This window comes from Pipistrellus hanaki (assembly GCF_964339955.1).
Source record: "Pipistrellus hanaki genome assembly, chromosome: 14".
NCBI lineage: Eukaryota > Metazoa > Chordata > Mammalia > Chiroptera > Vespertilionidae > Pipistrellus > Pipistrellus hanaki.
In genome coordinates this window covers 22408776-22421079 of record NC_140516.1, presented here as the reverse complement: position 1 = coordinate 22421079, position 12304 = coordinate 22408776, and positions in this window count along the sequence as shown.

The window sequence follows — 12304 nt, the reverse complement described above, 5'->3', positions numbered from 1 at the left end:
ACTTGCCCTTTCTGCACTCATGGATCTCCATACCTCCACGGCCCCTGAGGCTCAGCATCCTTTTCTATTTTTTTCTAGTTGGTAGAGCTTCCACTCAGCCAGCTTTCTGGTGGTTCTGGACAATGTCCACTCTGTTTTCCAGTTAAAATTTTAAAATTGTTGTGGTAGGCTACACTTAGATGTTTACCTTATGTTGCCATCTTGGCTTTTCCTGGGTACATGGTTTAAAAAAATTTTTTTTTAGGAGGTTTATGAACAAAAAGATTTGACTACTACTGATTTGTATTGCCTGCTGGCACCTGTGGGCATTTCAGTCTGTGACTCCTGCTTTAGCTAAACAACTGATTATGTCTGTGCTAAAGCCTGCCAGGGAGGAAGGGGCTTAAATAGAGTAGGGTAGCTTTGTCTAATTCTCAAATAAGGTCTTTTTGAAAAATATATTTTTATTCATTTCAGAGAGGAAGGGAGAGGGGGAGAGAGATGGAAACATCAATGATGAGAAAGAATCATTGATTGGCTGGCTCCTGCATGCCCCCTACTGTGTATCAATCCCACAACTCCAGCATGTGTAATGATCAGGAATCTAACTGTGACCTCCTGGTTCATAGGTCAACACTCAACCACTGAGCTATGTCAGCTAGGCTCCACATAAGCTCTTTAATAAAATCAAGGGTCACAGGACAGTGCTCTGAGGGGCAGAAGAGACTGACTTACAAATTTCCTCAAAGGAATTTAAGAGAAGTTGCTCCTTCTATACCCACAACCACTTAACCTTCAGCTTTCTCTCTTCCCTTTCTCAACAGGATCCCATTATGAGTTAAGGAAAATAAGATACCTGAGGAGAATGTATTAACTGTGTATCATTGCTATTCCTTCCAAAATAATAAATCTATACTAATAAAAGGTTAATATGCTAATTAGACTGGGTCAATTGGACATCTTCAGGACATCCAACTTCCTTCTGGACAAAGCCATGGTCTGGGGGCTGAGGCAGAGGTGGTTAGAGGTGATCAGGCTGGCAGGGGAGCAAGCAGTTAGGGGCGATCAGGCCAGTATTGGGGAGCAAGCAGTTAGGGGGTGATCAGGCCGGCAGGGGAGGACAGTTGGGAGCGATCAGGCTGGCAGGGGAACAGTTAGGGGACAATCAGGCTGGCAGATAGGGTAGATTAGGCAGGCAGGCAGATGAATGGTTAGGATCCAGCAGTCCTGGATTGTGAGAGGGATGTCTGACTACCAGTGTAGGCCTGATCCTATGGGATGAGGCCTAAACCAGCAGTCACACATCTCCTGAGGGGTCCTGAATTGCAGAGGGTGCAGGCTGGGCTGAGGGACACCTGCCCCCATGCAAGAATTTCATGCAATGGGACTCTAGTATGCTTATAATAATGACCACCATTTATTGAGTGTTTACTATGAGCCAGGTGGGAAAATGAATGAGCTTTAGAGCTGACATCAGAATTCCTCACAGGAAGAGAATTGTCTTTTGATAATCTATTCATAAACACTGTAAGGGACTGATTCTAAAAATCATCCAGAGGAAGCATAGGAAAGCAAGAAAATTTTGGGAAAAAATTATTATAAATAATATCAGCCAGCACGTTTATAAACGCTCACTCTGTGGCAGGCATTGCTCTAAGTACTTGATATACAGAGATTCATGAAATCTTCACACTCACTCTGATATTATCCTCATTTAAAGATGGGGAAAAACTGAGGAATAGAGATTTAGCAACTTGTCTCAGTGCTAGTAAGTGGTAGAGCATTGCCTGGCTGCAGAGTCTGTGCTCTTATCTATGCTATATCAGGACATTTTAGTAAAATGATAATAATTGAACCAATATGGTGTCACTTCATCATAAAGTAAGGACATAGAATAGAGATCAAAATCAGACCCATAGATAGAAAATTAACATATGATAATTAGGCATTTCAACTCAGCAGCAAAAATGAAAATAAATTTCTATTTCACACCTATACCAAATTATATTCCAGATGGATCAAATGTTTAGGAATGTAAATGTATCAAAAGTTTTAAGTTCTAGGAGAAAATACTGGAATATTTTTGTAATGTTGGCATTTCCTTCCAGGCATATGAAACCCAGTATCTCTCTCTCTATATTTTTTTAAAGATTTGTATCTTTAGCTACATATACAGTAAAATCTTCTACATGGAAAAATATACTATAAGTAAGGAGAAAAAACAGTACTCTGAGAAAATATTGCAAATATGTAATAAAGACACAGAAACCATAATATATAAAAAGCTTCTGTAAATCCACAAACAAACCCAAACAATACATTAGGATAAAAAATACAAATATGAATTCACTAAAAAAACAAATGCAAATGGCCAGTAAACATAGAAATAGGCGCATAACCATATCAGAAGGCAAACAAATGCAAAATTTACAAATATGGAATACCGTCATAAAGAAAAATATTAGGAAATATTAAGATATGGCAAGCCTTTGGGGAGAACATTGATAGTAGCTCTTTCAATAGGAAATGCAGATTCCCTTTGTTCTAGTAATTGTAAGAAGACATTATCATGTCCCAATGATTAAGGACATAGAATGAGTTCACATGTCCCTCCGGGGTCAAGTTTCTGCATCTCAGCCTGGTTTGCAAGGCCCTTCATAATATGGGCCCACATACACCCACTCAGTGTTACTTCCCCACATCTACCTTTCACTTCAAGCCTGACAGGTCCCAAATAGCATTCCCTCCGCCTTTGCCTTTCCTCATGCATTTTCATCTTCTTGAAGGACCCTTCCTCCTTGCTTACATCTCTCTTCACCTGTTTCAAGGCTAAGCCCAAACCCCATCTCCTTAATGAAGACAGGTTCTTTGCACAGCACCCCAGCAAGTAAGGGCTCAATAAATTCAAGCTTTTGTTACTTTATTAGTATTGACCCTTAAATATCTACTCTCTCAGGTGACTCTCTAATTTAGTGGGGGGTGGGTAGTATGTTTTCTTTAAAACCAGGTTGAAAGTCTCTTGAATACAAGAAAAATACTTTGAGCCTCCCATGTAAAGGCAGTACAGTTTATAGGGTTTTAATATCAGACAGACCTGGGTTGGACCTAGATCTGCCATTTTTTACCTATGTTTCAAGGTATTTCACCTGTATGCACCCACCCTTAATACATGCTAAATCAATTGTTATAAGTATGGTTGCTTACCTGCTCCTTGCATCATCTTGCCCATCTATTAATGTCAAAACAGAATCACACCTATGGAAAGTGGTCAGCAAACTCTTCATGCAAGCTGATTAGCTGGAGGTCCAAATGTATTTCAGATACATGTAAAGAAATGAAACTGGACCACTTCTTACACTGTATACAAAAATAAACTAAAAAGATGGATTCAAGACTTAAATGTAGTAAGACCTGAAACCATAAAATTCCTAGAAGAAAATATAGGCAGTAACTTTTTTACCTGGCTCTCACACATATCTTTTTGGATATGTCTCTTTGGTCAAGGGCAGCAGAAGCAAAAATGAACAAATGGGACTACACCAAAACTAAAACACTTTTGCACAGTGGAGGTAGCCATCATGACAGCCTGCTGAATAGGAGAAAATATTTGCAAATGATACATCTGATGAGAGGTTAATATCCAAAATACATAAGGAACTCATATAGCATAACACCAAAAAAAAATAATAATGCAATTAAAAAATGGGCAGAGGACTTGCATAGACATTCCTCCAAAGAGAACATACAGATGGCCAACAGACATATAAAACAGATGCTTAATGTCCCTAATCCTCAGGGAAAGGCAAACCAAAACCACAATGATACCACCTCACATCTGTCAGAATAGCTATCATCAAAAAGTCAGCTAATAACAAGTGCTAGTGAGGATGTAGAGAAAGGGAACCCTTGTGCATTGTTGGTGGTATTGTAAATCAGTGCAGCCTCTATGGAAAACCATATGGAGAATCCTAAAAAAATTAAAAATAGAGCTGCCATACAACACAGCAATTCCACTTTGGGGTATTTATCTGAAGAAAAATACACTAATTTGAAAAGATATATGCATTCCCATGTTCATTGCAGCAATATTTACAAAAGCTAACATATAGAAGCAACCTACATGTCCATCAATAGATGAACGGGTAAAAAACTGTGTCATATAAAAATATATATATATATATATATATCGATATATATATATATACATATATATATATATATATATATATATATATATATATAATGAATATTACTCAGCAATAAAAAAGAATAACATCTTTCTATTTGAGATAACATGAATGGACCTACAGGGTATTATGCTAAGTGAAATAAGTCAGACAAAGACAAATACCATATGATTTCACTTATACGTGGAATCTGAAAAAACAAGCAAAACAGAAACAGACCCTAGATACAGAGAGCAAGCAGATGGTTGCCAAAGGAACGTGGCTGGGGGCATGGGTGGAAATAAAATAAATGTTAAATTTTAAATAGTCCTGTGTTTTATGAAATGCATTCTAAGCGACACAGTGTGTGTATATGTGTGTGTGTTTTCTCATTCATTCATTCACTCATTTTTCTGAGAAGAATTCCTTTTAGTATGCTTTTTAAGCAGGCTAGTCACTATTCTCAGTTTAGATTTTAGAACTGGCCGAAGAATCAATCTTGACTCGTTGCTAGGAAACTCTGTCTTTGGAGCAGAAGTTAAGAATCAATTTCCCTGTGCTTTAAAGAACATATATTTAAGTAAATGACTTCCTCAGAAATATTGATTCATTTCAAAAGCATGTCAGTAATATGGAAAGCAAGATGGTTTTTATGTGGAAGCTGCATCTTGACAGCGAAGCAGACATGCACATGAGAAACACTTATTTACGCATGAAATCCACATCTTGTTCACAGAGAAAATAGACCTTAATGTAGCAGTAGAACTATTTATGTAATGAACTCTCATGGGCTATTGCATAAATAATGATTCCTGAACCGTAGGAATGTTTTTATGCGCAAAGTGCCTTTGTGAACTTTCGTAAGAATTTGGTTTGGTGATTACATCAAAAGCTGCGTTTATATTAGCAAATGAAACTTTGTGAAGACATGAAGACATTTTTTAATGGGAGCATCATAATTAGAAGCACATTTTCTCGCAAGATGTGTTTTGAAAAGGCTCGGGCCTGCTCAGGGCCCCAGTGTCTTCTTGCCAAGGATTCTCTTGGTCAGCAACTGGTTTCACAAGCGTTCTCGGACCTCAGCGAACCCTGCTCCAGGGAGGGGTGCCAGCCAGGCGGGGAGATGTTTCTGCAAGAACTTTTGGCTGCCGCAACCGCCTAAAGCAAATGTTTGTTTGCTGCAGTATGCGAATCAAATGCTTTTGTGTGAAAACACTTGCTCGAGAAACAAATGTTTGTTTTGGTAATCGACATTTGGACTGTTGGAACATTACCACTTACGATATTGGTTTGAAAAATATACATTTAATTTGGAAAGCACCCGTTAAGATCAAGTATGTGACACAGATCTAGGCTGTAAGGAAATGAGGTTGAAATTGGACCCAAATTTTTCACTTCCCCTTGTCAGATCTGAGTAGAAAAATGGTGCCTTGTTTTACATGTTGTTGTATGTTACTGAGCAACCGCATGAAAGAAAAAAGTGATTTACTTCCTTCTAGAGGCGTATGACATAAATTATCAAAGATAGCAACAAGAGTGTGTTTATCTAGTATTAATATTTAAATGCCATTTTCTGATTGAAGGTACCACATGCTCTGTATTAATCTTTTAGACTTTGTACAAATTGATGTCTCCTAAATGGAAGATTTCTCCTCCTAGGTCACTTTTGATTATCCGTGCTAACTGGCGGGAGGAGAGGTACGACACTCCCAAACAGCAGGTGATGCAGAAATAAGCTTGGCTTCAGAGAGCATTAAATTTTTTAGCAGTAGAAAGAAACTAATTACATTTTAAGGGAGAGAGATGTTCAGAAACAAGCTTGAGAGATAGGAGGGTTATTTTCTGTGTGTTGGTTTTTTTTTGTTGTTATTGTTTTTAAGAGAGTTGTTTTTATTTTAAATATATTATATGACACATGATCATCAATAGTCCACAAATAGAAAATCAAACTATAGTCTACTGAGGTTGAGGCTGAAATTTTTTAAATGAAATATTTTATTTCTTTCCTGTACATTTTAAAGCATAGTTTTAGTTCTGATGAAAGCCAGGCATATATGTAAATGCATTTGATTTTCCCCCCCACCACTATGAGTTTTTCTCTTGTGGAAGTAAACTGTAATATTCAGGATCATCTGAAAATTTATGAGCTGAAACCTATAATCAACTCACTATGTACTTAATAATAAAACAAAGTTATAACCCAACTTTTTTTTTTTGTTTCTGGCCTTAGTCCTATTTGATCATTAGCTGAAAAAAAAAAAATTTTGAAGTAAAAAAGGAAGCCAGTCTCAGTTCAGAATAGCCAAATGGAAGGATTATTCATTAGATTGTTGAGAAACAGTACTCTGTGTCTTGAATCCACCCATGGCTGTTTCCAGTTGTAAATTTCATTCCACTGTTGAGAAAGATAAGTGATATAATTCATGTATTTTTGAAGTACTTTGAGCTCCCCAGGACTTAATAATTCAAAGTATTACAGTAAATTCCCATTTATTCTGAATCCAAACTACCAGAAAGCTGAAATAATGAGAATTTTTTTGTGCAATTTATAAAATGGTAATGTCCCTGGAGCATTAAAATATTCTAAATTTTTTGAATAGTCACAGAAAGATTAAGTTTTATTCAGCTTAATTTTGTGGTAAGAATGTTTGATAGAGTTCTAATTCTCTGAAGATAGTAATTAATCCATGTGTAGCCTATGGTAATTTCTCTTTTTAACTTCAATATAGAAATAGTATCTTTGCACTTCCAGGAAATTTTGGCTTTGTATTTCTAGCCTAAACATACCGTAAAATGTACGGCACATTAGAAACTTTACAGTTTAATAACAGATCATGTGTCCTACTTTATTAGAGATAAATGACTCATGTGCTTTCAAATTGGAAACACCCACCCTAGCTAGGTAAGGAGGAAGATATTATCTATTACTATGATACTGGGCTCTTTCATAGGACCCAAGCCTGTGCTTAGGCATAAACTGGATCCAAGAATTGGAGGTGTGTGGGAAACCCTGGGAATTTGCTTTCTCTCTCTCTCGCCTCTACTTCACTTTGTATATCTGCTTCTTCCTCTTCTCAGTCTGAAAACCAGGTGGAAAGTGGGCCCGATAGGGTAACTGACAGCATGTATATGGGATCAGGCATTGGAGAAATACAAACCCTCTTCTGGTCTCACTTGAATTGTAACAGGAGAATTGGAGAGGCCTGCTGAAGTCAGGTATCCACTCCGTCTCCCTGCCTCCCAGCCCTCCCATCAGTGTATCTAATGCCCTGATGGGGAGGAGGGGACAGATACAGCCTAGGCACATATTCAAAGCCAGAGCTAGAGGAAGGAGCACTTACTAGAAAGGTGGGTTCAGTGTGAGTGAGAAGACCTACACCCACATTTCCAAAACGTTTTGGCCTCAGATTCACATTGTAGTCTTAAAATTTTTTTTTGAGAACCTCAAAGAGTGTTTATGTGCATTGTAGCTATTAATATTTACCATGTTAGAAATTAAAACTGAGAAATTTAAAAATATTTAATGTTTCATTCATTTAAAAAAAATGCAAACCCATTATATGTTAACATTGATAACATTTTTATTAAAAATAACTATATTTTCCAAAATAAAAAGACATTAGTGAGAAAAGTAGCACTGTTTTACATTTTTGGAAACTTCTATAATGTCTCTCTGGCTCCATAATAAACAGCATAACAAACAGCCTAGTTTTCATTTCTGCTTTTGCATTTAAACTGTTAAGTTATTTTAGGTGAAGTATATATAAAAGCTGGCCTCACGCAAAAATGAATTTAGGAAATGGAGGAATATTTTAGTTACCTTTTCATATACTCATAGATATTTTTTGATAATATACCAAAACCTGACAAGAGATAGTTGCAGTCCAGAATCTGAAGTCAGAGCAATGAACATTTTGTTCTCTGTTACAAAAGTATTCATCAGTTTATCACGCACTTTTACCCAGGTGCCATGGTCATTTGGAAAATGTTGGTTGACTGAGTTATGCACATTTTCTAAACATCGATGCATTTCATTATTCAATATACATAAAATCACATTTTCTCATATCACTGCCAACCTCATCAGGAAAGTTTTTTAAGTATTGGGAAGCTTGTCACATTTATGATGTTTTCCAAAATCTAATTTTTACTTGAAAGCTTAAATTTTAGCTTTGGCAACAAATACTGTCAACTACATGACTTGTAATGACAGGCTGATTTCATTCATTCTTGAGAAAATGTCTGCCAAATAACCAAGTCTAAATAACCATCATTTGTCTAAGTAACCAGTTGTTCTTTTAAGTAAAAATGTTTAAACAAAAACAACCACAAAAAACAAACCCAGAGGCTAGTTGAGCTCACAACTCAAGCAACCACAAGTACTTTTTCTGGAGACAACCATCATGGTTTGATTTTCAGTGCTTTTTTTTTTTTTTTTTTTTTAACTATTGTATTTATTTATTATTTATTACTTATTGGGGTGACATTAGTCAATGTGATATAGGTTTCAGGTGTGGGTTTCTATGTTATAAGATGTGTATATTGCACTGTGTGCCCACCACTCAAAGTGCTTTATACATACTTTTTATTTCATCAGACAGAATATTAGAAACACATGTAATCAAGGGTCAATATTTAGTGAAATTAATTATTTTTAACTGATCCACGAGGACATGAAACAAAACTTGTTTTCCTTCTACATGACAGTTAAGAATACTATAGTGACTATAAGTATAGCCTCATGTTTCTGCTAAGATGACAGCAGTTATATTCATTATTCCTTATATACCATTAGTGAAAATGTCACCATAGTGAAGGCAAATTATCTTTTTAGAGTTATTGTGAAAACAGTTTTACTGTATCATATTGCTGAAAAGGCCCAGAGATATCATAGCCCCCCTCCACCATCACTGCCAGGGATTTATGGACCACACTTAAATACCCACTGTTATACACCCACCTGCTAAGCATGCATTCACAATAGCTGAAATCACTGAGCAAGCAAATTTTATTCTTTTGGTGTAATTATCTCTTGGTAACAACAACAGGGAGGCTGGGGGAAAGTCAGTGGGTAAAAAAAGGAGACATATATACTACTATTTGTAATACTTTAAACAATAATATAAAGTTTAAAAGGAAGGAGTAAAAAAAATATATCCATATTCCATAGCAAAATATCACATTTTAAAAATTATAAAATTATAACTTTTCAGTAAACAGCCCTAGGGAGAATTTTAAAACTCAGTCTGGCAAAGTTGATAAAGAATATTCAAAAAAATGAGTGCTGTGGTTTCTGTTTGATGGCTCAGTTTGCAGGAACTGAGAGGGCCACGTGCAGTCATGTGGTATGCAATTTTCCATGTCACATAACATTAAAAATGCAAGGAAAGTCTTTTATTTTTATTTTATTTTTAAATTTCTTTATTGATTATGTTATCACACAATTGTCCTCATCCCCCCATTCCCATTCCAAACCCCCACCCATGTATACCCATTCCCTGCTGTCTTATATGGTTGGGCTTAGGTATATGCATTCAAATAACTCCTTTGGTTGATCTCTCCCCTTTGCCCCCACCTTCCCCTATCTTCCCTCTGAGGTTTGACAGTCTGATTGCTGCTTTTCAGTCTCCAGATCTGTTTCTGTTCATCAATTTATATTGTTCATTAGTCCCACTAAATGTGTTAGATCATGTGATACCAGGAATTCCCTTATAAGGACCAAAATTGAGACAAGCCATAATGGTTATGCTGAGAGGCAAATGAATCAGTCTGTAGTGGGTTCCTTTCAGGGCCAACAGTTCTTTTGAGTCCCCATTTCAATGTCAAACAGTTCCTTATGTGTACATGTCAGCCATGGTATTTAAGATCTGGTTGGTGGACAAATGGTGTTGATGCAGGTCCAACTGTCTCTGGTTTGGTCCTGGGCATCCTTCAGCGACACACAGCTGCTGACAGCTAGTATGGCAAGGCGTTGTCAGCATCTTCCATCTCTGGACTGTTTCTCTTCTGTCTTCATGGCTGGGGCACTCCTGTCAATTCCTCTCTGTTGCAGGAATCCACATGGTCTCAGAGTTGTTTTCTGAAAATATACAAACATATTCTCGACCAAAAGTTAATAAAGGGATATTTTCTATAAATTTGACTTGGGAGCCCTTTTCATCTTTTTTTTTTTTTTTTTCACAAATGATTTTCTTCTGGCTTGTTTTGGCACCATGTATGTTTTTCATGGGTATCTAGCATTTCAAATGAAAGTTAAATTTCTAAAGTACAAATTTTCTAGATGTAATTTACTTGCAGGATATTTTTCACTACATGATATTTTTCCACTATCACCCCCTTTTTTAATTTAAATATTAGGAGGCTTTTGGAAATTTTTTAATGTAGTCTTGATAGCTTTTACATTTTAATTATTTGCTCTAAAATATGACTGCTTTAGGTTCATTACATGTTATGCAATTGTACCATGAGATAAACTGACAATAAGAATTTTGTTAACACTTTAGGAACAGCTTTTTGTACAGTACAATCAATTTTTCTAGAATATTTGCTTATTTCAATTAGCCAATTTAATTATCTCTGAGAAATTGACTACTATTCAACTGTCAAAATCGACATTCTATCAACAATCTTATTTTACCCTATGTGTACTAGTGGAAAGGATTATTTGCTTTCTTGAGTTGGCACTGAGCATTCCTGGTACCAGGCTGGGTTTGGCTATCAAAAACCCACTTCCCCACACCATGGGTACAAGACATCTCAAACAAGTCTTATTGCATTAAGAGGGCAGCTGCTGTCATCTAAGTCTCTGTCTGTTACCTGGGTGCATGGGAAGCAAATCAGCCATGGGGGCAGGAGACATCCCTCATAAGGGGTGAAGTTTCAGGCCCCTGCCAAGTTGCGAGGGCAGTAAGGGTCTGTGCCCCACCTCTGTTGACACCCAAGTCCTCTCCTGCTGGCCCCTCTGTGACCGTGCCTGTCTTAGGTTGTTCCTTCCCTGAGGAATCTTACCCATCTCTGGCTAACCACCCATCCTCTGGGGCCAAGCAGAGTGATGTGAGGTTCAGTTCTGTCTCCTTGGTAACCTATGCCCCCGTGGCCTCCACCCCCAGTGCCTGCTTTGGGATCCCCTCACCTACTGGCGAAACCTGGGCACTGATCTTGTATTTTGGGAAACCCAGGTTTCTTCTCCAGAGAGGGCCCAGCTCACCCCACTAGGTGAGATACAGATCCATGGTACCAGCCACCATAGTGCTTCAACCTCAGCATGAACTGAAAGCTCAGGCAACAGCTGTGGGCAACTGGACCACAAGAAGAGGGTCACACTTGGCCCAAAGGGCAGGAGGGGCCAATATAGAATGCTCAGGTGCCTTCCCAGGGGGCCTTCTACACAGTGGAAGGGATTAAATCCTTTCATGTCATTTTTAAATTACTACCAGACATTCAAAAAACTGGTAAGTTTGTTTGAGATAATTGTACATTATGCTGTTGTAATTCTAAAATATCTAGAGATGTGCTACCTTTGTCTCCAAGCACCAAAAAGATGATTTTTTATTGATACCCAAGGATGCGAGGTACTATTATAAGTAATGGAGATAATCCAAATCTGGGAGAAATTATAATGATATTATATAATAATATTATGTAAGGATATTCTTTGCTCTAGGTCATGGCAATTCCATTTCAAACTGGCTGTCAATTTCTTTTTTGTGTAGACAAGGTCTCTATTGCATTTTCTGTACCTCTCCCAGGAGGAAGTAGTGATGGTCCTTTCCTCTGGTGACAATGCAAGCCAGAAACCTCTCTAACTTTACACACAAAGGAGCAGTGTTTTGATTTTGTGTTATATAGAAGGGAAGCTGGGTGGTGACCCCTGTGTAATTATACTTCCTTGCCCCACCCATGGTCCTCCTGGATGACCAAGGTGTTTGGTATCATCAGTGACTACATTAGGCAGAGGGATCAGCCCACGTAAGGGCTCTCACCCCTGAAGAATCAGGAACATAAGTCCAGAAATACTTCCCCAATAGCCCCAGGTTATATTACTGTACAGCTGATGACTGCTAGCATGGCAGGAAAGACATTCTTAGGTGTTCTTTGGATTCCGGTTACCTCTTTCTTCTTTCTTTCTTTCTTTCTTTCTTTCTTTCTTTCTTTCTTTC